The sequence below is a fragment of the Bufo bufo genome (assembly GCF_905171765.1).
Source record: "Bufo bufo chromosome 6 unlocalized genomic scaffold, aBufBuf1.1 SUPER_6_unloc_3, whole genome shotgun sequence".
NCBI classification, from domain to species: Eukaryota; Metazoa; Chordata; class Amphibia; order Anura; family Bufonidae; genus Bufo; species Bufo bufo.
In genome coordinates this window covers 99,789-124,815 of record NW_024400002.1, presented here as the reverse complement: position 1 = coordinate 124,815, position 25,027 = coordinate 99,789, and the positions used below count along the sequence as shown (strand labels likewise).

The following is a 25,027-nucleotide window of genomic DNA, read 5'->3' as shown; positions in this document are numbered from 1 at the left end:
CTCCAGGGAGGCACTCGCCTCCCCAACCACCTTATCCGGCGGGGGGGGGGGCAGCCGGAGGAGCCACGTCCGCCTGATCTTGATGGCCGGACGTTTCCATCGGCTCCTCCTTCTCCCTATCCGGAGAGCGCCCTTTTTTTCCCCGCCTCTTTTTCCCTTGGATCTCCCACACACCTTCTTCCGGATCGTCATCAGGCTTAGGGGACCCAGATTGCGGAGTTTGTCTGGACTCCCCTGAACGACCGCTCTTTTGGGGAGTTCCAGACTTTTTGAGCCTTGCCACTATCTCCGCTTTGCGCTTGGCATTCCGCCTCTCCTTCGCATCTGTGGGATCACCCGAGCAATCCTGCTCCATATCATCCGCCTTGGCCCCCGCATCACTTGCATCAGGGGCCTCGGGCTCCTGCCTTACCTCTGCTTCCATTGCCTGTTCCTCTCCTTGAGGGCGGGTCTGGTCAGCTGACTCCTGTGGGGGCGTCTTGGGTCGCTCATCCTTTCTGTGGGGACAAAATCTGTATAGATGCCCAGTGCGTTGACAAAATGTACATTTTTTTGCATTGGGACATTCCTTGTTACTATGTTGAGTGCTCCCACAATTCCTACACTGGGCATCACAATTCTCATTTGTATGTCCGTATACCCCACAGAATTTGCAGAAATTAGGCATTCCCGTAAAGAAGAGGTCGCCATTAATTTGACCTAGTTTAAAACGGGCAGGTGGTAATTTAATTCCAGAGGAAAAGGCGGCATCTTTAATAAAAGTCACTAAAAATTTCCATTTGGATGTCCATATTCCACACTCGTTCATAACCTTCCCCATAAATTGGACCTCCTTAAAATACAAGGATAAAAACTTCTCCAGTTCTTTCTGGTCCACATAAGGGGAATACATCTTAATCACCACGAGCTTTTTCTCGTCGAAAGCGTGCTCAATGATACGGGTACGCCCAAGCCTGGGATCATCCTTTATTTTCTCAGCTTGTTTTAAAGCATCACGGAAAATGCCGTCTCCCGCCAGAGTAACATCATAAATGGCTCGCTTGGGGTAGTCTTGTATGGCGAGAATCTCATTCCTCCGGACATGCAAGAGATCTCCCAACACCGTATCCACAACATATCGCAACGATTCCGACTTTTTGTCCATAAGGACGCCTCCAGTGAGGAAAATCCTCACTGAGTTTTTCAGTCTGGCGTATTCCGGCACGGAGCCGGGATCGCCATCCATGGTCGCAACGTCGTACCGAGGCTGCACCTCCTGGTAAGTATAAAACTACCAGAAGGCCGGGGGATCGCAACTCGTTACCCTGGGACTAAGTCCTCCCCCCAATAGCAGCAGGTGGGTGAAGCCCGGGCTATAAACCCGGGCGATCCCACAAGGCCGAGGGGAGGAGTACCCGAATACCCTCAGCTAAGACCAAGTGCAGAATTAGAAACACATACACTTGATCTTAGCCAAAGGCCGAGAAGCGATAACCTGAAAAGGGTTCGCAGTACAGGCCGATGGTCCCCAATGCAGAGCACTAATGAAGGCAATAGACTACTGTCCCCAGCCCAATACACAGTCCGGGAGGCTTCTTTCTCTCACAAACCGGGGAAAACGTTCACGCGCGTCCTACGCACAGAAGTCACACCAGCATGCTTCTTTTCGTGTTTGCTATCTGCATAGCTCCGCCCACACGCGACTTTTGGACACGCCTTTTCTTCGCACGAAATTCCTGGTGCGGTGCCAAAGCACGCCAAGCAGAAAGCATGATAGGAATAGTAGTGAGTGAAAGGAAAAAAAAAAAAAAAAAAAAAAAAAGGATAACCATTGTTGATTGTGATGTCACGGCACCATTGTTGAGTGTTCCATCAGGGCCCTTGTGATGTCATCCAATAGCTGACCTTACTTGACCTCTTTGACCTCTTGACCTGACAAGGCTCTTGTGACACGCGCAGTGTTCCGTCCATTGAACAGACAAGGTAGGTCCAGCTGCATAGGAAGTGCTGGGCTACTTTTTAGCCACTAAGTAATCCAGTTCAAAAGATCCACAAGAGGGAGACACAGGCAAACTTTACTCATTTATTGAAGCACTGCAAAAGCTAAATGGTTACATCCAGCCAACTTGATACAAAAAAGGGTCAATTGCCTGCCAGAGACGACTCAGCAACCCTCCGAGGTGTGCACAACAGGCCCAAATCAAACGTGGAGGAGGGGAGGTCCAAACAATTCATTCAGGTGATAAGCCAATTAACCAATCATCAGTCTTAATTGGATCCAGGGTGTGTGTGACGACACTGGGGCTGAATGGGTTGCTTGGTGCTGGAAACAACCGACAGCTGATGCAATTAGGAGATTGACAGACTAGATGCAGGTATTATATGCAAAAAGCAACACTGCACTGACTGGGCAGACAGAGGAGAAGCTGAAGGAGGCACGACACACACAACTTTCCACTTGCTTGGCTGGAAGGATGATGCTTGCAATCCATTTCAATTTCATTCTGTTTTTTCATACTGGATTAGAAGGGGTGCACCGGTCCTGGAGGTACTGCAATACCAGGTCAATGCGTGGAGTGGACAGAGCAAGCTCTTTTTCCATCTCCCTGTTCGAAAAATCCATTTAATATATGGTCCCCAGATAGGGGACGTATCAGATATTAAACTGATAAGAACAGATACTACACTTGATCTTAGCCAAAAGGCCGAGAAGCGATAACCTGAAAAGGGTTCGCAGTACAGGCCGATGGTCCCCAATGCAGAGCACTAATGAAGGCAATAGACTACTGTCCCCAGCCCAATACACAGTCCGGGAGGCTTCTTTCTCTCACAAACCGGGGAAAACGTTCACGCGCGTCCTACGCACAGAAGTCACACCAGCATGCTTCTTTTCGTGTTTGCTATCTGCATAGCTCCGCCCACACGCGACTTTTGGACACGCCTTTTCTTCGCACGAAATTCCTGGTGCGGTGCCAAAGCACGCCAAGCAGAAAGCATGATAGGAATAGTAGTGAGTGAAAGGAAAAAAAAAAAAAAAAAAAAAAAAAGGATAACCATTGTTGATTGTGATGTCACGGCACCATTGTTGAGTGTTCCATCAGGGCCCTTGTGATGTCATCCAATAGCTGACCTTACTTGACCTCTTTGACCTCTTGACCTGACAAGGCTCTTGTGACACGCGCAGTGTTCCGTCCATTGAACAGACAAGGTAGGTCCAGCTGCATAGGAAGTGCTGGGCTACTTTTTAGCCACTAAGTAATCCAGTTCAAAAGATCCACAAGAGGGAGACACAGGCAAACTTTACTCATTTATTGAAGCACTGCAAAAGCTAAATGGTTACATCCAGCCAACTTGATACAAAAAAGGGTCAATTGCCTGCCAGAGACGACTCAGCAACCCTCCGAGGTGTGCACAACAGGCCCAAATCAAACGTGGAGGAGGGGAGGTCCAAACAATTCATTCAGGTGATAAGCCAATTAACCAATCATCAGTCTTAATTGGATCCAGGGTGTGTGTGACGACACTGGGGCTGAATGGGTTGCTTGGTGCTGGAAACAACCGACAGCTGATGCAATTAGGAGATTGACAGACTAGATGCAGGTATTATATGCAAAAAGCAACACTGCACTGACTGGGCAGACAGAGGAGAAGCTGAAGGAGGCACGACACACACAACTTTCCACTTGCTTGGCTGGAAGGATGATGCTTGCAATCCATTTCAATTTCATTCTGTTTTTTCATACTGGATTAGAAGGGGTGCACCGGTCCTGGAGGTACTGCAATACCAGGTCAATGCGTGGAGTGGACAGAGCAAGCTCTTTTTCCATCTCCCTGTTCGAAAAATCCATTTAATATATGGTCCCCAGATAGGGGACGTATCAGATATTAAACTGATAAGAACAGATACTACACTTGATCTTAGCCAAAAGGCCGAGAAGCGATAACCTGAAAAGGGTTCGCAGTACAGGCCGATGGTCCCCAATGCAGAGCACTAATGAAGGCAATAGACTACTGTCCCCAGCCCAATACACAGTCCGGGAGGCTTCTTTCTCTCACAAACCGGGGAAAACGTTCACGCGCGTCCTACGCACAGAAGTCACACCAGCATGCTTCTTTTCGTGTTTGCTATCTGCATAGCTCCGCCCACACGCGACTTTTGGACACGCCTTTTCTTCGCACGAAATTCCTGGTGCGGTGCCAAAGCACGCCAAGCAGAAAGCATGATAGGAATAGTAGTGAGTGAAAGGAAAAAAAAAAAAAAAAAAAAAAAAAGGATAACCATTGTTGATTGTGATGTCACGGCACCATTGTTGAGTGTTCCATCAGGGCCCTTGTGATGTCATCCAATAGCTGACCTTACTTGACCTCTTTGACCTCTTGACCTGACAAGGCTCTTGTGACACGCGCAGTGTTCCGTCCATTGAACAGACAAGGTAGGTCCAGCTGCATAGGAAGTGCTGGGCTACTTTTTAGCCACTAAGTAATCCAGTTCAAAAGATCCACAAGAGGGAGACACAGGCAAACTTTACTCATTTATTGAAGCACTGCAAAAGCTAAATGGTTACATCCAGCCAACTTGATACAAAAAAGGGTCAATTGCCTGCCAGAGACGACTCAGCAACCCTCCGAGGTGTGCACAACAGGCCCAAATCAAACGTGGAGGAGGGGAGGTCCAAACAATTCATTCAGGTGATAAGCCAATTAACCAATCATCAGTCTTAATTGGATCCAGGGTGTGTGTGACGACACTGGGGCTGAATGGGTTGCTTGGTGCTGGAAACAACCGACAGCTGATGCAATTAGGAGATTGACAGACTAGATGCAGGTATTATATGCAAAAAGCAACACTGCACTGACTGGGCAGACAGAGGAGAAGCTGAAGGAGGCACGACACACACAACTTTCCACTTGCTTGGCTGGAAGGATGATGCTTGCAATCCATTTCAATTTCATTCTGTTTTTTCATACTGGATTAGAAGGGGTGCACCGGTCCTGGAGGTACTGCAATACCAGGTCAATGCGTGGAGTGGACAGAGCAAGCTCTTTTTCCATCTCCCTGTTCGAAAAATCCATTTAATATATGGTCCCCAGATAGGGGACGTATCAGATATTAAACTGATAAGAACAGATACTACACTTGATCTTAGCCAAAAGGCCGAGAAGCGATAACCTGAAAAGGGTTCGCAGTACAGGCCGATGGTCCCCAATGCAGAGCACTAATGAAGGCAATAGACTACTGTCCCCAGCCCAATACACAGTCCGGGAGGCTTCTTTCTCTCACAAACCGGGGAAAACGTTCACGCGCGTCCTACGCACAGAAGTCACACCAGCATGCTTCTTTTCGTGTTTGCTATCTGCATAGCTCCGCCCACACGCGACTTTTGGACACGCCTTTTCTTCGCACGAAATTCCTGGTGCGGTGCCAAAGCACGCCAAGCAGAAAGCATGATAGGAATAGTAGTGAGTGAAAGGAAAAAAAAAAAAAAAAAAAAAAAAAAAAAGGATAACCATTGTTGATTGTGATGTCACGGCACCATTGTTGAGTGTTCCATCAGGGCCCTTGTGATGTCATCCAATAGCTGACCTTACTTGACCTCTTTGACCTCTTGACCTGACAAGGCTCTTGTGACACGCGCAGTGTTCCGTCCATTGAACAGACAAGGTAGGTCCAGCTGCATAGGAAGTGCTGGGCTACTTTTTAGCCACTAAGTAATCCAGTTCAAAAGATCCACAAGAGGGAGACACAGGCAAACTTTACTCATTTATTGAAGCACTGCAAAAGCTAAATGGTTACATCCAGCCAACTTGATACAAAAAAGGGTCAATTGCCTGCCAGAGACGACTCAGCAACCCTCCGAGGTGTGCACAACAGGCCCAAATCAAACGTGGAGGAGGGGAGGTCCAAACAATTCATTCAGGTGATAAGCCAATTAACCAATCATCAGTCTTAATTGGATCCAGGGTGTGTGTGACGACACTGGGGCTGAATGGGTTGCTTGGTGCTGGAAACAACCGACAGCTGATGCAATTAGGAGATTGACAGACTAGATGCAGGTATTATATGCAAAAAGCAACACTGCACTGACTGGGCAGACAGAGGAGAAGCTGAAGGAGGCACGACACACACAACTTTCCACTTGCTTGGCTGGAAGGATGATGCTTGCAATCCATTTCAATTTCATTCTGTTTTTTCATACTGGATTAGAAGGGGTGCACCGGTCCTGGAGGTACTGCAATACCAGGTCAATGCGTGGAGTGGACAGAGCAAGCTCTTTTTCCATCTCCCTGTTCGAAAAATCCATTTAATATATGGTCCCCAGATAGGGGACGTATCAGATATTAAACTGATAAGAACAGATACTACACTTGATCTTAGCCAAAAGGCCGAGAAGCGATAACCTGAAAAGGGTTCGCAGTACAGGCCGATGGTCCCCAATGCAGAGCACTAATGAAGGCAATAGACTACTGTCCCCAGCCCAATACACAGTCCGGGAGGCTTCTTTCTCTCACAAACCGGGGAAAACGTTCACGCGCGTCCTACGCACAGAAGTCACACCAGCATGCTTCTTTTCGTGTTTGCTATCTGCATAGCTCCGCCCACACGCGACTTTTGGACACGCCTTTTCTTCGCACGAAATTCCTGGTGCGGTGCCAAAGCACGCCAAGCAGAAAGCATGATAGGAATAGTAGTGAGTGAAAGGAAAAAAAAAAAAAAAAAAAAAAAAAAAAAAGGATAACCATTGTTGATTGTGATGTCACGGCACCATTGTTGAGTGTTCCATCAGGGCCCTTGTGATGTCATCCAATAGCTGACCTTACTTGACCTCTTTGACCTCTTGACCTGACAAGGCTCTTGTGACACGCGCAGTGTTCCGTCCATTGAACAGACAAGGTAGGTCCAGCTGCATAGGAAGTGCTGGGCTACTTTTTAGCCACTAAGTAATCCAGTTCAAAAGATCCACAAGAGGGAGACACAGGCAAACTTTACTCATTTATTGAAGCACTGCAAAAGCTAAATGGTTACATCCAGCCAACTTGATACAAAAAAGGGTCAATTGCCTGCCAGAGACGACTCAGCAACCCTCCGAGGTGTGCACAACAGGCCCATACAATTCATTCAGGTGATAAGCCAATTAACCAATCATCAGTCTTAATTGGATCCAGGGTGTGTGTGACGACACTGGGGCTGAATGGGTTGCTTGGTGCTGGAAACAACCGACAGCTGATGCAATTAGGAGATTGACAGACTAGATGCAGGTATTATATGCAAAAAGCAACACTGCACTGACTGGGCAGACAGAGGAGAAGCTGAAGGAGGCACGACACACACAACTTTCCACTTGCTTGGCTGGAAGGATGATGCTTGCAATCCATTTCAATTTCATTCTGTTTTTTCATACTGGATTAGAAGGGGTGCACCGGTCCTGGAGGTACTGCAATACCAGGTCAATGCGTGGAGTGGACAGAGCAAGCTCTTTTTCCATCTCCCTGTTCGAAAAATCCATTTAATATATGGTCCCCAGATAGGGGACGTATCAGATATTAAACTGATAAGAACAGATACTACACTTGATCTTAGCCAAAAGGCCGAGAAGCGATAACCTGAAAAGGGTTCGCAGTACAGGCCGATGGTCCCCAATGCAGAGCACTAATGAAGGCAATAGACTACTGTCCCCAGCCCAATACACAGTCCGGGAGGCTTCTTTCTCTCACAAACCGGGGAAAACGTTCACGCGCGTCCTACGCACAGAAGTCACACCAGCATGCTTCTTTTCGTGTTTGCTATCTGCATAGCTCCGCCCACACGCGACTTTTGGACACGCCTTTTCTTCGCACGAAATTCCTGGTGCGGTGCCAAAGCACGCCAAGCAGAAAGCATGATAGGAATAGTAGTGAGTGAAAGGAAAAAAAAAAAAAAAAAAAAAAAAAAGGATAACCATTGTTGATTGTGATGTCACGGCACCATTGTTGAGTGTTCCATCAGGGCCCTTGTGATGTCATCCAATAGCTGACCTTACTTGACCTCTTTGACCTCTTGACCTGACAAGGCTCTTGTGACACGCGCAGTGTTCCGTCCATTGAACAGACAAGGTAGGTCCAGCTGCATAGGAAGTGCTGGGCTACTTTTTAGCCACTAAGTAATCCAGTTCAAAAGATCCACAAGAGGGAGACACAGGCAAACTTTACTCATTTATTGAAGCACTGCAAAAGCTAAATGGTTACATCCAGCCAACTTGATACAAAAAAGGGTCAATTGCCTGCCAGAGACGACTCAGCAACCCTCCGAGGTGTGCACAACAGGCCCAAATCAAACGTGGAGGAGGGGAGGTCCAAACAATTCATTCAGGTGATAAGCCAATTAACCAATCATCAGTCTTAATTGGATCCAGGGTGTGTGTGACGACACTGGGGCTGAATGGGTTGCTTGGTGCTGGAAACAACCGACAGCTGATGCAATTAGGAGATTGACAGACTAGATGCAGGTATTATATGCAAAAAGCAACACTGCACTGACTGGGCAGACAGAGGAGAAGCTGAAGGAGGCACGACACACACAACTTTCCACTTGCTTGGCTGGAAGGATGATGCTTGCAATCCATTTCAATTTCATTCTGTTTTTTCATACTGGATTAGAAGGGGTGCACCGGTCCTGGAGGTACTGCAATACCAGGTCAATGCGTGGAGTGGACAGAGCAAGCTCTTTTTCCATCTCCCTGTTCGAAAAATCCATTTAATATATGGTCCCCAGATAGGGGACGTATCAGATATTAAACTGATAAGAACAGATACTACACTTGATCTTAGCCAAAAGGCCGAGAAGCGATAACCTGAAAAGGGTTCGCAGTACAGGCCGATGGTCCCCAATGCAGAGCACTAATGAAGGCAATAGACTACTGTCCCCAGCCCAATACACAGTCCGGGAGGCTTCTTTCTCTCACAAACCGGGGAAAACGTTCACGCGCGTCCTACGCACAGAAGTCACACCAGCATGCTTCTTTTCGTGTTTGCTATCTGCATAGCTCCGCCCACACGCGACTTTTGGACACGCCTTTTCTTCGCACGAAATTCCTGGTGCGGTGCCAAAGCACGCCAAGCAGAAAGCATGATAGGAATAGTAGTGAGTGAAAGGAAAAAAAAAAAAAAAAAAAAAAAAGGATAACCATTGTTGATTGTGATGTCACGGCACCATTGTTGAGTGTTCCATCAGGGCCCTTGTGATGTCATCCAATAGCTGACCTTACTTGACCTCTTTGACCTCTTGACCTGACAAGGCTCTTGTGACACGCGCAGTGTTCCGTCCATTGAACAGACAAGGTAGGTCCAGCTGCATAGGAAGTGCTGGGCTACTTTTTAGCCACTAAGTAATCCAGTTCAAAAGATCCACAAGAGGGAGACACAGGCAAACTTTACTCATTTATTGAAGCACTGCAAAAGCTAAATGGTTACATCCAGCCAACTTGATACAAAAAAGGGTCAATTGCCTGCCAGAGACGACTCAGCAACCCTCCGAGGTGTGCACAACAGGCCCAAATCAAACGTGGAGGAGGGGAGGTCCAAACAATTCATTCAGGTGATAAGCCAATTAACCAATCATCAGTCTTAATTGGATCCAGGGTGTGTGTGACGACACTGGGGCTGAATGGGTTGCTTGGTGCTGGAAACAACCGACAGCTGATGCAATTAGGAGATTGACAGACTAGATGCAGGTATTATATGCAAAAAGCAACACTGCACTGACTGGGCAGACAGAGGAGAAGCTGAAGGAGGCACGACACACACAACTTTCCACTTGCTTGGCTGGAAGGATGATGCTTGCAATCCATTTCAATTTCATTCTGTTTTTTCATACTGGATTAGAAGGGGTGCACCGGTCCTGGAGGTACTGCAATACCAGGTCAATGCGTGGAGTGGACAGAGCAAGCTCTTTTTCCATCTCCCTGTTCGAAAAATCCATTTAATATATGGTCCCCAGATAGGGGACGTATCAGATATTAAACTGATAAGAACAGATACTACACTTGATCTTAGCCAAAAGGCCGAGAAGCGATAACCTGAAAAGGGTTCGCAGTACAGGCCGATGGTCCCCAATGCAGAGCACTAATGAAGGCAATAGACTACTGTCCCCAGCCCAATACACAGTCCGGGAGGCTTCTTTCTCTCACAAACCGGGGAAAACGTTCACGCGCGTCCTACGCACAGAAGTCACACCAGCATGCTTCTTTTCGTGTTTGCTATCTGCATAGCTCCGCCCACACGCGACTTTTGGACACGCCTTTTCTTCGCACGAAATTCCTGGTGCGGTGCCAAAGCACGCCAAGCAGAAAGCATGATAGGAATAGTAGTGAGTGAAAGGAAAAAAAAAAAAAAAAAAAAAAAAAAGGATAACCATTGTTGATTGTGATGTCACGGCACCATTGTTGAGTGTTCCATCAGGGCCCTTGTGATGTCATCCAATAGCTGACCTTACTTGACCTCTTTGACCTCTTGACCTGACAAGGCTCTTGTGACACGCGCAGTGTTCCGTCCATTGAACAGACAAGGTAGGTCCAGCTGCATAGGAAGTGCTGGGCTACTTTTTAGCCACTAAGTAATCCAGTTCAAAAGATCCACAAGAGGGAGACACAGGCAAACTTTACTCATTTATTGAAGCACTGCAAAAGCTAAATGGTTACATCCAGCCAACTTGATACAAAAAAGGGTCAATTGCCTGCCAGAGACGACTCAGCAACCCTCCGAGGTGTGCACAACAGGCCCAAATCAAACGTGGAGGAGGGGAGGTCCAAACAATTCATTCAGGTGATAAGCCAATTAACCAATCATCAGTCTTAATTGGATCCAGGGTGTGTGTGACGACACTGGGGCTGAATGGGTTGCTTGGTGCTGGAAACAACCGACAGCTGATGCAATTAGGAGATTGACAGACTAGATGCAGGTATTATATGCAAAAAGCAACACTGCACTGACTGGGCAGACAGAGGAGAAGCTGAAGGAGGCACGACACACACAACTTTCCACTTGCTTGGCTGGAAGGATGATGCTTGCAATCCATTTCAATTTCATTCTGTTTTTTCATACTGGATTAGAAGGGGTGCACCGGTCCTGGAGGTACTGCAATACCAGGTCAATGCGTGGAGTGGACAGAGCAAGCTCTTTTTCCATCTCCCTGTTCGAAAAATCCATTTAATATATGGTCCCCAGATAGGGGACGTATCAGATATTAAACTGATAAGAACAGATACTACACTTGATCTTAGCCAAAAGGCCGAGAAGCGATAACCTGAAAAGGGTTCGCAGTACAGGCCGATGGTCCCCAATGCAGAGCACTAATGAAGGCAATAGACTACTGTCCCCAGCCCAATACACAGTCCGGGAGGCTTCTTTCTCTCACAAACCGGGGAAAACGTTCACGCGCGTCCTACGCACAGAAGTCACACCAGCATGCTTCTTTTCGTGTTTGCTATCTGCATAGCTCCGCCCACACGCGACTTTTGGACACGCCTTTTCTTCGCACGAAATTCCTGGTGCGGTGCCAAAGCACGCCAAGCAGAAAGCATGATAGGAATAGTAGTGAGTGAAAGGAAAAAAAAAAAAAAAAAAAAAAAAAAAAGGATAACCATTGTTGATTGTGATGTCACGGCACCATTGTTGAGTGTTCCATCAGGGCCCTTGTGATGTCATCCAATAGCTGACCTTACTTGACCTCTTTGACCTCTTGACCTGACAAGGCTCTTGTGACACGCGCAGTGTTCCGTCCATTGAACAGACAAGGTAGGTCCAGCTGCATAGGAAGTGCTGGGCTACTTTTTAGCCACTAAGTAATCCAGTTCAAAAGATCCACAAGAGGGAGACACAGGCAAACTTTACTCATTTATTGAAGCACTGCAAAAGCTAAATGGTTACATCCAGCCAACTTGATACAAAAAAGGGTCAATTGCCTGCCAGAGACGACTCAGCAACCCTCCGAGGTGTGCACAACAGGCCCAAATCAAACGTGGAGGAGGGGAGGTCCAAACAATTCATTCAGGTGATAAGCCAATTAACCAATCATCAGTCTTAATTGGATCCAGGGTGTGTGTGACGACACTGGGGCTGAATGGGTTGCTTGGTGCTGGAAACAACCGACAGCTGATGCAATTAGGAGATTGACAGACTAGATGCAGGTATTATATGCAAAAAGCAACACTGCACTGACTGGGCAGACAGAGGAGAAGCTGAAGGAGGCACGACACACACAACTTTCCACTTGCTTGGCTGGAAGGATGATGCTTGCAATCCATTTCAATTTCATTCTGTTTTTTCATACTGGATTAGAAGGGGTGCACCGGTCCTGGAGGTACTGCAATACCAGGTCAATGCGTGGAGTGGACAGAGCAAGCTCTTTTTCCATCTCCCTGTTCGAAAAATCCATTTAATATATGGTCCCCAGATAGGGGACGTATCAGATATTAAACTGATAAGAACAGATACTACACTTGATCTTAGCCAAAAGGCCGAGAAGCGATAACCTGAAAAGGGTTCGCAGTACAGGCCGATGGTCCCCAATGCAGAGCACTAATGAAGGCAATAGACTACTGTCCCCAGCCCAATACACAGTCCGGGAGGCTTCTTTCTCTCACAAACCGGGGAAAACGTTCACGCGCGTCCTACGCACAGAAGTCACACCAGCATGCTTCTTTTCGTGTTTGCTATCTGCATAGCTCCGCCCACACGCGACTTTTGGACACGCCTTTTCTTCGCACGAAATTCCTGGTGCGGTGCCAAAGCACGCCAAGCAGAAAGCATGATAGGAATAGTAGTGAGTGAAAGGAAAAAAAAAAAAAAAAAAAAAAAAAGGATAACCATTGTTGATTGTGATGTCACGGCACCATTGTTGAGTGTTCCATCAGGGCCCTTGTGATGTCATCCAATAGCTGACCTTACTTGACCTCTTTGACCTCTTGACCTGACAAGGCTCTTGTGACACGCGCAGTGTTCCGTCCATTGAACAGACAAGGTAGGTCCAGCTGCATAGGAAGTGCTGGGCTACTTTTTAGCCACTAAGTAATCCAGTTCAAAAGATCCACAAGAGGGAGACACAGGCAAACTTTACTCATTTATTGAAGCACTGCAAAAGCTAAATGGTTACATCCAGCCAACTTGATACAAAAAAGGGTCAATTGCCTGCCAGAGACGACTCAGCAACCCTCCGAGGTGTGCACAACAGGCCCAAATCAAACGTGGAGGAGGGGAGGTCCAAACAATTCATTCAGGTGATAAGCCAATTAACCAATCATCAGTCTTAATTGGATCCAGGGTGTGTGTGACGACACTGGGGCTGAATGGGTTGCTTGGTGCTGGAAACAACCGACAGCTGATGCAATTAGGAGATTGACAGACTAGATGCAGGTATTATATGCAAAAAGCAACACTGCACTGACTGGGCAGACAGAGGAGAAGCTGAAGGAGGCACGACACACACAACTTTCCACTTGCTTGGCTGGAAGGATGATGCTTGCAATCCATTTCAATTTCATTCTGTTTTTTCATACTGGATTAGAAGGGGTGCACCGGTCCTGGAGGTACTGCAATACCAGGTCAATGCGTGGAGTGGACAGAGCAAGCTCTTTTTCCATCTCCCTGTTCGAAAAATCCATTTAATATATGGTCCCCAGATAGGGGACGTATCAGATATTAAACTGATAAGAACAGATACTACACTTGATCTTAGCCAAAAGGCCGAGAAGCGATAACCTGAAAAGGGTTCGCAGTACAGGCCGATGGTCCCCAATGCAGAGCACTAATGAAGGCAATAGACTACTGTCCCCAGCCCAATACACAGTCCGGGAGGCTTCTTTCTCTCACAAACCGGGGAAAACGTTCACGCGCGTCCTACGCACAGAAGTCACACCAGCATGCTTCTTTTCGTGTTTGCTATCTGCATAGCTCCGCCCACACGCGACTTTTGGACACGCCTTTTCTTCGCACGAAATTCCTGGTGCGGTGCCAAAGCACGCCAAGCAGAAAGCATGATAGGAATAGTAGTGAGTGAAAGGAAAAAAAAAAAAAAAAAAAAAAAAGGATAACCATTGTTGATTGTGATGTCACGGCACCATTGTTGAGTGTTCCATCAGGGCCCTTGTGATGTCATCCAATAGCTGACCTTACTTGACCTCTTTGACCTCTTGACCTGACAAGGCTCTTGTGACACGCGCAGTGTTCCGTCCATTGAACAGACAAGGTAGGTCCAGCTGCATAGGAAGTGCTGGGCTACTTTTTAGCCACTAAGTAATCCAGTTCAAAAGATCCACAAGAGGGAGACACAGGCAAACTTTACTCATTTATTGAAGCACTGCAAAAGCTAAATGGTTACATCCAGCCAACTTGATACAAAAAAGGGTCAATTGCCTGCCAGAGACGACTCAGCAACCCTCCGAGGTGTGCACAACAGGCCCAAATCAAACGTGGAGGAGGGGAGGTCCAAACAATTCATTCAGGTGATAAGCCAATTAACCAATCATCAGTCTTAATTGGATCCAGGGTGTGTGTGACGACACTGGGGCTGAATGGGTTGCTTGGTGCTGGAAACAACCGACAGCTGATGCAATTAGGAGATTGACAGACTAGATGCAGGTATTATATGCAAAAAGCAACACTGCACTGACTGGGCAGACAGAGGAGAAGCTGAAGGAGGCACGACACACACAACTTTCCACTTGCTTGGCTGGAAGGATGATGCTTGCAATCCATTTCAATTTCATTCTGTTTTTTCATACTGGATTAGAAGGGGTGCACCGGTCCTGGAGGTACTGCAATACCAGGTCAATGCGTGGAGTGGACAGAGCAAGCTCTTTTTCCATCTCCCTGTTCGAAAAATCCATTTAATATATGGTCCCCAGATAGGGGACGTATCAGATATTAAACTGATAAGAACAGATACTACACTTGATCTTAGCCAAAAGGCCGAGAAGCGATAACCTGAAAAGGGTTCGCAGTACAGGCCGATGGTCCCCAATGCAGAGCACTAATGAAGGCAATAGACTACTGTCCCCAGCCCAATACACAGTCCGGGAGGCTTCTTTCTCTCACAAACCGGGGAAAACGTTCACGCGCGTCCTACGCACAGAAGTCACACCAGCATGCTTCTTTTCGTGTTTGCTATCTGCATAGCTCCGCCCACACGCGACTTTTGGACACGCCTTTTCTTCGCACGAAATTCCTGGTGCGGTGCCAAAGCACGCCAAGCAGAAAGCATGATAGGAATAGTAGTGAGTGAAAGGAAAAAAAAAAAAAAAAAAAAAAAAGGATAACCATTGTTGATTGTGATGTCACGGCACCATTGTTGAGTGTTCCATCAGGGCCCTTGTGATGTCATCCAATAGCTGACCTTACTTGACCTCTTTGACCTCTTGACCTGACAAGGCTCTTGTGACACGCGCAGTGTTCCGTCCATTGAACAGACAAGGTAGGTCCAGCTGCATAGGAAGTGCTGGGCTACTTTTTAGCCACTAAGTAATCCAGTTCAAAAGATCCACAAGAGGGAGACACAGGCAAACTTTACTCATTTATTGAAGCACTGCAAAAGCTAAATGGTTACATCCAGCCAACTTGATACAAAAAAGGGTCAATTGCCTGCCAGAGACGACTCAGCAACCCTCCGAGGTGTGCACAACAGGCCCAAATCAAACGTGGAGGAGGGGAGGTCCAAACAATTCATTCAGGTGATAAGCCAATTAACCAATCATCAGTCTTAATTGGATCCAGGGTGTGTGTGACGACACTGGGGCTGAATGGGTTGCTTGGTGCTGGAAACAACCGACAGCTGATGCAATTAGGAGATTGACAGACTAGATGCAGGTATTATATGCAAAAAGCAACACTGCACTGACTGGGCAGACAGAGGAGAAGCTGAAGGAGGCACGACACACACAACTTTCCACTTGCTTGGCTGGAAGGATGATGCTTGCAATCCATTTCAATTTCATTCTGTTTTTTCATACTGGATTAGAAGGGGTGCACCGGTCCTGGAGGTACTGCAATACCAGGTCAATGCGTGGAGTGGACAGAGCAAGCTCTTTTTCCATCTCCCTGTTCGAAAAATCCATTTAATATATGGTCCCCAGATAGGGGACGTATCAGATATTAAACTGATAAGAACAGATACTACACTTGATCTTAGCCAAAAGGCCGAGAAGCGATAACCTGAAAAGGGTTCGCAGTACAGGCCGATGGTCCCCAATGCAGAGCACTAATGAAGGCAATAGACTACTGTCCCCAGCCCAATACACAGTCCGGGAGGCTTCTTTCTCTCACAAACCGGGGAAAACGTTCACGCGCGTCCTACGCACAGAAGTCACACCAGCATGCTTCTTTTCGTGTTTGCTATCTGCATAGCTCCGCCCACACGCGACTTTTGGACACGCCTTTTCTTCGCACGAAATTCCTGGTGCGGTGCCAAAGCACGCCAAGCAGAAAGCATGATAGGAATAGTAGTGAGTGAAAGGAAAAAAAAAAAAAAAAAAAAAAAAGGATAACCATTGTTGATTGTGATGTCACGGCACCATTGTTGAGTGTTCCATCAGGGCCCTTGTGATGTCATCCAATAGCTGACCTTACTTGACCTCTTTGACCTCTTGACCTGACAAGGCTCTTGTGACACGCGCAGTGTTCCGTCCATTGAACAGACAAGGTAGGTCCAGCTGCATAGGAAGTGCTGGGCTACTTTTTAGCCACTAAGTAATCCAGTTCAAAAGATCCACAAGAGGGAGACACAGGCAAACTTTACTCATTTATTGAAGCACTGCAAAAGCTAAATGGTTACATCCAGCCAACTTGATACAAAAAAGGGTCAATTGCCTGCCAGAGACGACTCAGCAACCCTCCGAGGTGTGCACAACAGGCCCAAATCAAACGTGGAGGAGGGGAGGTCCAAACAATTCATTCAGGTGATAAGCCAATTAACCAATCATCAGTCTTAATTGGATCCAGGGTGTGTGTGACGACACTGGGGCTGAATGGGTTGCTTGGTGCTGGAAACAACCGACAGCTGATGCAATTAGGAGATTGACAGACTAGATGCAGGTATTATATGCAAAAAGCAACACTGCACTGACTGGGCAGACAGAGGAGAAGCTGAAGGAGGCACGACACACACAACTTTCCACTTGCTTGGCTGGAAGGATGATGCTTGCAATCCATTTCAATTTCATTCTGTTTTTTCATACTGGATTAGAAGGGGTGCACCGGTCCTGGAGGTACTGCAATACCAGGTCAATGCGTGGAGTGGACAGAGCAAGCTCTTTTTCCATCTCCCTGTTCGAAAAATCCATTTAATATATGGTCCCCAGATAGGGGACGTATCAGATATTAAACTGATAAGAACAGATACTACACTTGATCTTAGCCAAAAGGCCGAGAAGCGATAACCTGAAAAGGGTTCGCAGTACAGGCCGATGGTCCCCAATGCAGAGCACTAATGAAGGCAATAGACTACTGTCCCCAGCCCAATACACAGTCCGGGAGGCTTCTTTCTCTCACAAACCGGGGAAAACGTTCACGCGCGTCCTACGCACAGAAGTCACACCAGCATGCTTCTTTTCGTGTTTGCTATCTGCATAGCTCCGCCCACACGCGACTTTTGGACACGCCTTTTCTTCGCACGAAATTCCTGGTGCGGTGCCAAAGCACGCCAAGCAGAAAGCATGATAGGAATAGTAGTGAGTGAAAGGAAAAAAAAAAAAAAAAAAAAAAAAAGGATAACCATTGTTGATTGTGATGTCACGGCACCATTGTTGAGTGTTCCATCAGGGCCCTTGTGATGTCATCCAATAGCTGACCTTACTTGACCTCTTTGACCTCTTGACCTGACAAGGCTCTTGTGACACGCGCAGTGTTCCGTCCATTGAACAGACAAGGTAGGTCCAGCTGCATAGGAAGTGCTGGGCTACTTTTTAGCCACTAAGTAATCCAGTTCAAAAGATCCACAAGAGGGAGACACAGGCAAACTTTACTCATTTATTGAAGCACTGCAAAAGCTAAATGGTTACATCCAGCCAACTTGATACAAAAAAGGGTCAATTGCCTGCCAGAGACGACTCAGCAACCCTCCGAGGTGTGCACAACAGGCCCAAATCAAACGTGGAGGAGGGGAGGTCCAAACAATTCATTCAGGTGATAAGCCAATTAACCAATCATCAGTCTTAATTGGATCCAGGGTGTGTGTGACGACACTGGGGCTGAATGGGTTGCTTGGTGCTGGAAACAACCGACAGCTGATGCAATTAGGAGATTGACAGACTAGATGCAGGTATTATATGCAAAAAGCAACACTGCACTGACTGGGCAGACAGAGGAGAAGCTGAAGGAGGCACGACACACACAACTTTCCACTTGCTTGGCTGGAAGGATGATGCTTGCAATCCATTTCAATTTCATTCTGTTTTTTCATACTGGATTAGAAGGGGTGCACCGGTCCTGGAGGTACTGCAATACCAGGTCAATGCGTGGAGTGGACAGAGCAAGCTCTTTTTCCATCTCCCTGTTCGAAAAATCCATTTAATATATGGTCCCCAGATAGGGGACGTATCAGATATTAAACTGATAAGAACAGATTTTTTTTTTTTTTTTTTTTTTTTTTTTTTTTTTTTTTTTTTTTTTTTTAAACCATTCAGAATGGTATATATCCATCACAAGTATACACACTCGTATATCTATACCGTTCATCACCATGGTTAATCTCTTTTTAATTAATAAAATACACAAAGCAAAATGACATACAACAAATACTGAACACATACTGAAAAGTCTTCCTTTTTTTTTTTTTTTTAATTTTAATTTTTTTCCCCCCCCCTCCCTCCCTCCCCCCATAAAACAAGAAAAAAATTATATAAACTATTCCCCTATCATCATTAATCATTAACTTTCTGTCCTTTTTTCAGAGCACATATTAACAAAGCATCCTGTAACTCTTTCAAGTCCTCCATGGAAACATCAACTTTATGTTCAAGAATATCTCTTAACCATCTTTCCGGCTGAAATTGTTTATAAAATTCCGTTGGATCTTCTTCAAAAAGAACATAAACACGATCTCGGGCTCTTTGCAACTTTACCCCCGGATACTCTTTATGCAGACGGCCTTTCCACCTCTGAAAATCATCTGGTAGCTTAATTCCTCTTTTTTCCCTTTTTAACTCTGATACAGATTCGTCTTCTGTACTTGACATTTCAAGACCTAAATCTTTTTCATTTGCAGCTTTAGATCTTTCCAATTTTTCCTTACTCAACGCCTCAACTTTTACTTCTAAACTCATTTTTTCTCCCTCTTTTTTACCAACTTCCACCTCCTCCACCTTTTTCCCTTTTTTTTTTACAACTTCCCTTTGCTGACTCCCACCAACTTGAGAATCCTGCTCTACTTTCCTCTTCTGACTTTCCATCTGGGTTTCTCCTACTACATCCCCCATTTGCATACTCTCCGCCTCTACATCTTCTGAAGTTTTCCCTTTTCCAGGAGGATCTGATTCTTTCCCCCTTGTATCCTTCCTCTTGGGACAATTACGTACCTCATGCCCACTTTCATGACAAAGATAACACAATTTCGGGTTTGTACATTTCCCAGCACTATGCCCTCCTCTTCCGCATAAGCCACATAACTCCTCTTTGCAGTTCTCCTTTAGGTGCCCATATAATTTACACCGTCTACAAAACTCCGGTATTCCGTTATAAAACAGATCTCCCGTTGTTTTGCCTATTTTAAACCTTGCTTCTGGTATCATGAACTCGTCTTTCCCAAATACATCTTTCTTCAAAGATACCTTGTATCTCCACTTGGAAGTCCAGAAACCGAACTGATTATACACTTTACCCAATGGCACCACTTGTTCACAAAAATTTTTTAGATAAGCAATTATCTTTTCTTCTCCAATATAAGGTGAGTACATTTTAACTATAACAATTTTAACATTACCAGGAAAGTGAGGGATAACTTTCACACCCACTAACCTTGCGTCCGCTTTGATTTCCTCCCATTTCCACAAAAAATTGTTGCAAAGTTCAGCATTCTGAAGAATAATGTCATAGCATCCTCTTTTGGGATAATCCATAAGAGCCAGTACTTCGTTCCTTCCAATTCCCATAAGTTCATCCAACAAGACTTTAACGATAAAAACCAAGTCTTTTCGCATACGCTCCTTCTCTTCCACGAAAACGCGGATTCCATTTCGGACTTGCGCATATCCAGGTATCGCCTCTGGTTCCTTCTGCTCCTGCATCAAAGCCTCCATCGGTTCCTCCATAATGATCAAAAGGAACCTCCACCACTCCAAAAAGCGGTCAGGTGATCGCTTCCCGTTGCCTGGGGACTAATCCGACTGCCCAATAGCAGCAGGGGGGTGAAGTCCGGGCTATGAACCCGAACGATCCCCCCAGGCCGAGCAGCCGGGTACCCCAGGCACCTCCGGCCAAGACCAAGGCAGCACCTCTCGATACTACACTTGATCTTAGCCAAAAGGCCGAGAAGCGATAACCTGAAAAGGGTTCGCAGTACAGGCCGATGGTCCCCAATGCAGAGCACTAATGAAGGCAATAGACTACTGTCCCCAGCCCAATACACAGTCCGGGAGGCTTCTTTCTCTCACAAACCGGGGAAAACGTTCACGCGCGTCCTACGCACAGAAGTCACACCAGCATGCTTCTTTTCGTGTTTGCTATCTGCATAGCTCCGCCCACACGCGACTTTTGGACACGCCTTTTCTTCGCACGAAATTCCTGGTGCGGTGCCAAAGCACGCCAAGCAGAAAGCATGATAGGAATAGTAGTGAGTGAAAGGAAAAAAAAAAAAAAAAAAAAAAAAGGATAACCATTGTTGATTGTGATGTCACGGCACCATTGTTGAGTGTTCCATCAGGGCCCTTGTGATGTCATCCAATAGCTGACCTTACTTGACCTCTTTGACCTCTTGACCTGACAAGGCTCTTGTGACACGCGCAGTGTTCCGTCCATTGAACAGACAAGGTAGGTCCAGCTGCATAGGAAGTGCTGGGCTACTTTTTAGCCACTAAGTAATCCAGTTCAAAAGATCCACAAGAGGGAGACACAGGCAAACTTTACTCATTTATTGAAGCACTGCAAAAGCTAAATGGTTACATCCAGCCAACTTGATACAAAAAAGGGTCAATTGCCTGCCAGAGACGACTCAGCAACCCTCCGAGGTGTGCACAACAGGCCCAAATCAAACGTGGAGGAGGGGAGGTCCAAACAATTCATTCAGGTGATAAGCCAATTAACCAATCATCAGTCTTAATTGGATCCAGGGTGTGTGTGACGACACTGGGGCTGAATGGGTTGCTTGGTGCTGGAAACAACCGACAGCTGATGCAATTAGGAGATTGACAGACTAGATGCAGGTATTATATGCAAAAAGCAACACTGCACTGTCTGGGCAGACAGAGGAGAAGCTGAAGGAGGCACGACACACACAACTTTCCACTTGCTTGGCTGGAAGGATGATGCTTGCAATCCATTTCAATTTCATTCTGTTTTTTCATACTGGATTAGAAGGGGTGCACCGGTCCTGGAGGTACTGCAATACCAGGTCAATGCGTGGAGTGGACAGAGCAAGCTCTTTTTCCATCTCCCTGTTCGAAAAATCCATTTAATATATGGTCCCCAGATAGGGGACGTATCAGATATTAAACTGATAAGAACAGATACTACACTTGATCTTAGCCAAAAGGCCGAGAAGCGATAACCTGAAAAGGGTTCGCAGTACAGGCCGATGGTCCCCAATGCAGAGCACTAATGAAGGCAATAGACTACTGTCCCCAGCCCAATACACAGTCCGGGAGGCTTCTTTCTCTCACAAACCGGGGAAAACGTTCACGCGCGTCCTACGCACAGAAGTCACACCAGCATGCTTCTTTTCGTGTTTGCTATCTGCATAGCTCCGCCCACACGCGACTTTTGGACACGCCTTTTCTTCGCACGAAATTCCTGGTGCGGTGCCAAAGCACGCCAAGCAGAAAGCATGATAGGAATAGTAGTGAGTGAAAGGAAAAAAAAAAAAAAAAAAAAAAAAAAAAAAGGATAACCATTGTTGATTGTGATGTCACGGCACCATTGTTGAGTGTTCCATCAGGGCCCTTGTGATGTCATCCAATAGCTGACCTTACTTGACCTCTTTGACCTCTTGACCTGACAAGGCTCTTGTGACACGCGCAGTGTTCCGTCCATTGAACAGACAAGGTAGGTCCAGCTGCATAGGAAGTGCTGGGCTACTTTTTAGCCACTAAGTAATCCAGTTCAAAAGATCCACAAGAGGGAGACACAGGCAAACTTTACTCATTTATTGAAGCACTGCAAAAGCTAAATGGTTACATCCAGCCAACTTGATACAAAAAAGGGTCAATTGCCTGCCAGAGACGACTCAGCAACCCTCCGAGGTGTGCACAACAGGCCCAAATCAAACGTGGAGGAGGGGAGGTCCAAACAATTCATTCAGGTGATAAGCCAATTAACCAATCATCAGTCTTAATTGGATCCAGGGTGTGTGTGACGACACTGGGGCTGAATGGGTTGCTTGGTGCTGGAAACAACCGACAGCTGATGCAATTAGGAGATTGACAGACTAGATGCAGGTATTATATGCAAAAAGCAACACTGCACTGACTGGGCAGACAGAGGAGAAGCTGAAGGAGGCACGACACACACAACTTTCCACTTGCTTGGCTGGAAGGATGATGCTTGCAATCCATTTCAATTTCATTCTGTTTTTTCATACTGGATTAGAAGGGGTGCACCGGTCCTGGAGGTACTGCAATACCAGGTCAATGCGTGGAGTGGACAGAGCAAGCTCTTTTTCCATCTCCCTGTTCGAAAAATCCATTTAATATATGGTCCCCAGATAGGGGACGTATCAGATATTAAACTGATAAGAACAGATACTACACTTGATCTTAGCCAAAAGGCCGAGAAGCGATAACCTGAAAAGGGTTCGCAGTACAGGCCGATGGTCCCCAATGCAGAGCACTAATGAAGGCAATAGACTACTGTCCCCAGCCCAATACACAGTCCGGGAGGCTTCTTTCTCTCACAAACCGGGGAAAACGTTCACGCGCGTCCTACGCACAGAAGTCACACCAGCATGCTTCTTTTCGTGTTTGCTATCTGCATAGCTCCGCCCACACGCGACTTTTGGACACGCCTTTTCTTCGCACGAAATTCCTGGTGCGGTGCCAAAGCACGCCAAGCAGAAAGCATGATAGGAATAGTAGTGAGTGAAAGGAAAAAAAAAAAAAAAAAAAAAAAAAAAAAAAGATAACCATTGTTGATTGTGATGTCACGGCACCATTGTTGAGTGTTCCATCAGGGCCCTTGTGATGTCATCCAATAGCTGACCTTACTTGACCTCTTTGACCTCTTGACCTGACAAGGCTCTTGTGACACGCGCAGTGTTCCGTCCATTGAACAGACAAGGTAGGTCCAGCTGCATAGGAAGTGCTGGGCTACTTTTTAGCCACTAAGTAATCCAGTTCAAAAGATCCACAAGAGGGAGACACAGGCAAACTTTACTCATTTATTGAAGCACTGCAAAAGCTAAATGGTTACATCCAGCCAACTTGATACAAAAAAGGGTCAATTGCCTGCCAGAGACGACTCAGCAACCCTCCGAGGTGTGCACAACAGGCCCAAATCAAACGTGGAGGAGGGGAGGTCCAAACAATTCATTCAGGTGATAAGCCAATTAACCAATCATCAGTCTTAATTGGATCCAGGGTGTGTGTGACGACACTGGGGCTGAATGGGTTGCTTGGTGCTGGAAACAACCGACAGCTGATGCAATTAGGAGATTGACAGACTAGATGCAGGTATTATATGCAAAAAGCAACACTGCACTGACTGGGCAGACAGAGGAGAAGCTGAAGGAGGCACGACACACACAACTTTCCACTTGCTTGGCTGGAAGGATGATGCTTGCAATCCATTTCAATTTCATTCTGTTTTTTCATACTGGATTAGAAGGGGTGCACCGGTCCTGGAGGTACTGCAATACCAGGTCAATGCGTGGAGTGGACAGAGCAAGCTCTTTTTCCATCTCCCTGTTCGAAAAATCCATTTAATATATGGTCCCCAGATAGGGGACGTATCAGATATTAAACTGATAAGAACAGATACTACACTTGATCTTAGCCAAAAGGCCGAGAAGCGATAACCTGAAAAGGGTTCGCAGTACAGGCCGATGGTCCCCAATGCAGAGCACTAATGAAGGCAATAGACTACTGTCCCCAGCCCAATACACAGTCCGGGAGGCTTCTTTCTCTCACAAACCGGGGAAAACGTTCACGCGCGTCCTACGCACAGAAGTCACACCAGCATGCTTCTTTTCGTGTTTGCTATCTGCATAGCTCCGCCCACACGCGACTTTTGGACACGCCTTTTCTTCGCACGAAATTCCTGGTGCGGTGCCAAAGCACGCCAAGCAGAAAGCATGATAGGAATAGTAGTGAGTGAAAGGAAAAAAAAAAAAAAAAAAAAAAAAAGGATAACCATTGTTGATTGTGATGTCACGGCACCATTGTTGAGTGTTCCATCAGGGCCCTTGTGATGTCATCCAATAGCTGACCTTACTTGACCTCTTTGACCTCTTGACCTGACAAGGCTCTTGTGACACGCGCAGTGTTCCGTCCATTGAACAGACAAGGTAGGTCCAGCTGCATAGGAAGTGCTGGGCTACTTTTTAGCCACTAAGTAATCCAGTTCAAAAGATCCACAAGAGGGAGACACAGGCAAACTTTACTCATTTATTGAAGCACTGCAAAAGCTAAATGGTTACATCCAGCCAACTTGATACAAAAAAGGGTCAATTGCCTGCCAGAGACGACTCAGCAACCCTCCGAGGTGTGCACAACAGGCCCAAATCAAACGTGGAGGAGGGGAGGTCCAAACAATTCATTCAGGTGATAAGCCAATTAACCAATCATCAGTCTTAATTGGATCCAGGGTGTGTGTGACGACACTGGGGCTGAATGGGTTGCTTGGTGCTGGAAACAACCGACAGCTGATGCAATTAGGAGAT

General features: G+C 46.4%; 16 non-coding genes and 2 pseudogenes across 16 annotated transcripts; all 18 read right to left on the bottom strand.

Moving 5' to 3' along the window:
• Positions 1–2,505: 2,505 nt before the first annotated feature.
• LOC120982890 lies at positions 2,506–2,696 on the bottom strand. Its single transcript, XR_005774982.1, has one exon. It is a non-coding gene; the product is annotated as a U2 spliceosomal RNA (small nuclear RNA).
• A 1,034-nt stretch (positions 2,697–3,730) lies between these two features.
• LOC120982889 lies at positions 3,731–3,921 on the bottom strand. Its single transcript, XR_005774981.1, has one exon. It is a non-coding gene; the product is annotated as a U2 spliceosomal RNA (small nuclear RNA).
• Positions 3,922–4,955: 1,034 nt separating this feature from the next.
• LOC120982888 lies at positions 4,956–5,146 on the bottom strand. The gene has a single exon (XR_005774980.1). It is a non-coding gene; the product is annotated as a U2 spliceosomal RNA (small nuclear RNA).
• Positions 5,147–6,184: 1,038 nt separating this feature from the next.
• LOC120982960 lies at positions 6,185–6,375 on the bottom strand. Its single transcript, XR_005775039.1, has one exon. It is a non-coding gene; the product is annotated as a U2 spliceosomal RNA (small nuclear RNA).
• Positions 6,376–7,387: 1,012 nt separating this feature from the next.
• On the bottom strand, positions 7,388–7,578 carry LOC120982959. Its single transcript, XR_005775038.1, has one exon. It is a non-coding gene; the product is annotated as a U2 spliceosomal RNA (small nuclear RNA).
• A 1,035-nt stretch (positions 7,579–8,613) lies between these two features.
• Positions 8,614–8,804, bottom strand: LOC120982958. The gene has a single exon (XR_005775037.1). It is a non-coding gene; the product is annotated as a U2 spliceosomal RNA (small nuclear RNA).
• Positions 8,805–9,837: 1,033 nt separating this feature from the next.
• LOC120982957 lies at positions 9,838–10,028 on the bottom strand. The gene has a single exon (XR_005775036.1). It is a non-coding gene; the product is annotated as a U2 spliceosomal RNA (small nuclear RNA).
• A 1,035-nt stretch (positions 10,029–11,063) lies between these two features.
• On the bottom strand, positions 11,064–11,254 carry LOC120982956. The gene has a single exon (XR_005775035.1). It is a non-coding gene; the product is annotated as a U2 spliceosomal RNA (small nuclear RNA).
• A 1,037-nt stretch (positions 11,255–12,291) lies between these two features.
• Positions 12,292–12,482, bottom strand: LOC120982954. Its single transcript, XR_005775033.1, has one exon. It is a non-coding gene; the product is annotated as a U2 spliceosomal RNA (small nuclear RNA).
• Positions 12,483–13,516: 1,034 nt separating this feature from the next.
• Positions 13,517–13,707, bottom strand: LOC120982953. Its single transcript, XR_005775032.1, has one exon. It is a non-coding gene; the product is annotated as a U2 spliceosomal RNA (small nuclear RNA).
• Positions 13,708–14,740: 1,033 nt separating this feature from the next.
• On the bottom strand, positions 14,741–14,931 carry LOC120982952. Its single transcript, XR_005775031.1, has one exon. It is a non-coding gene; the product is annotated as a U2 spliceosomal RNA (small nuclear RNA).
• A 1,033-nt stretch (positions 14,932–15,964) lies between these two features.
• LOC120982951 lies at positions 15,965–16,155 on the bottom strand. The gene has a single exon (XR_005775030.1). It is a non-coding gene; the product is annotated as a U2 spliceosomal RNA (small nuclear RNA).
• Positions 16,156–17,188: 1,033 nt separating this feature from the next.
• On the bottom strand, positions 17,189–17,379 carry LOC120982950. The gene has a single exon (XR_005775029.1). It is a non-coding gene; the product is annotated as a U2 spliceosomal RNA (small nuclear RNA).
• A 1,034-nt stretch (positions 17,380–18,413) lies between these two features.
• Positions 18,414–18,584, bottom strand: LOC120982902 (annotated as a pseudogene).
• A 1,750-nt stretch (positions 18,585–20,334) lies between these two features.
• LOC120982907 lies at positions 20,335–20,477 on the bottom strand (annotated as a pseudogene).
• A 1,033-nt stretch (positions 20,478–21,510) lies between these two features.
• LOC120982949 lies at positions 21,511–21,701 on the bottom strand. Its single transcript, XR_005775028.1, has one exon. It is a non-coding gene; the product is annotated as a U2 spliceosomal RNA (small nuclear RNA).
• A 1,039-nt stretch (positions 21,702–22,740) lies between these two features.
• LOC120982948 lies at positions 22,741–22,931 on the bottom strand. Its single transcript, XR_005775027.1, has one exon. It is a non-coding gene; the product is annotated as a U2 spliceosomal RNA (small nuclear RNA).
• A 1,039-nt stretch (positions 22,932–23,970) lies between these two features.
• On the bottom strand, positions 23,971–24,161 carry LOC120982946. The gene has a single exon (XR_005775026.1). It is a non-coding gene; the product is annotated as a U2 spliceosomal RNA (small nuclear RNA).
• Positions 24,162–25,027: the final 866 nt, after the last annotated feature.